Genomic DNA, 1,453 nt, shown 5'->3' with positions numbered 1-1,453 from the left:
TTTTTTTTTTTTTTTCCTCCGCGTGGTAATTACACAGTATGTTTTTATTATGAGCACGGTAAAAAGGCATTTTTGCGACTCGAAACCAACCTTTAAGCAGAAAAGGCAATCAAGGTCTATTTTTTTCCATAAAAAGACATAGCGTCCAAACAGAGGCCCGATGTTTTAATTGTACTTTACTGTAACAGCGGGATAATTGCAGAATAGCTGGTCACTCACTTGCATATTCTTTTTTAAACGCAGCACGCGGGTTAGTTTCAATAGGGTACTTATCCACTGTTGCCACGTTTGTTTCGCACATTTTTTATTTGTGGCAAATCCTTGCAACGTCAAGTTGCTAAAAAGGCACAACATGTTTTACGCCATGTTCGACGCCGCTGTTTTCGCACATCGAAGCAATTTTAATGCTTGAACAAGGCCACGCATTTTTTGCATGTTCAGCAAAGTGGACATTCAGCAATTCTGCCCCTCTACATTCGTTTTTTTTTTTTTTTTTTTTTTTTTTTTTACAACGCAGCTTTTAATTAGACCCACTAAACACGTTGAAAAATGCATACAGTAGACATGGGATTGCTTTGCAAAAAAAAAATTTCTTACCGTTAATTTTCCATTTACATGTGTTGAATTAATTTCCCTCTTTTTAAGTTTTCCCTATTGTTCCACCTCCCATTTAGCCCATCCCGCGCATAGTACAGCGTTTTAACAGTCCCGCGTATACATACACTTTGGCGAACAGCTTTGCGGGAACATGTATATGTGCACCTGTGTGTGTTCCCACTGTCCATGAATTTCGTCAGGGGAATCCCCGCCTTAAACGCTTCTTCATTTGAATGTACACGCATTACTGTATTCTTTTTTTTTTTTTTTCCTTACAAATGTGAACTCATATTTGCACTTCTTGCATATGAAGAAAAGCCACTTGTTATACTTTCAAACGGCTCTAACTCTCGTCCTACATTTTGCCCTTACTCGATTTATCCATTTGAAGGTTAACCGTTCGTTAATTTTTTACATCTGCTTTCGTTTGACCTTGTCAACTGTTGATAAGACAGCAGAGATACCATTTTTTTTTTTTGTACGTGGGTGTGGGAATTCTGCTGTTGGCATTATTTTCCCGCTCCCTCTCTTTCACCTAAGACACGTCTATTCAATGTAACTGTTGTATGGGCTCCCCTGTTTTGCGTTTGTCTGCTTTCCCCATGTTGCCTGCATATTTTGCCATACTTCCTGCACGTAATGCAAATTGAAAAAACAAAGTGAAACACAGGGGGCGGACCATCTCCTGGTGCTTATAATACCTGCATGAGCAGTGTGAATTTTGTAGCGATTATGAAGCGGCGATTTGGACGCGATAAATTTGGTCAAATAATTTTAAAATGTAAAAAGAAAAAACACACAAAAAAAAAGCGTTGCATGTATGAGCAACACGTTCACATATTTGCCTGTCTTTTTT

The sequence above is a fragment of the Plasmodium fragile genome (assembly GCF_000956335.1).
Source record: "Plasmodium fragile strain nilgiri unplaced genomic scaffold supercont1.41, whole genome shotgun sequence".
Classification (NCBI taxonomy): domain Eukaryota; phylum Apicomplexa; class Aconoidasida; order Haemosporida; family Plasmodiidae; genus Plasmodium; species Plasmodium fragile.
Note: the sequence above shows the minus strand (reverse complement) of the source record.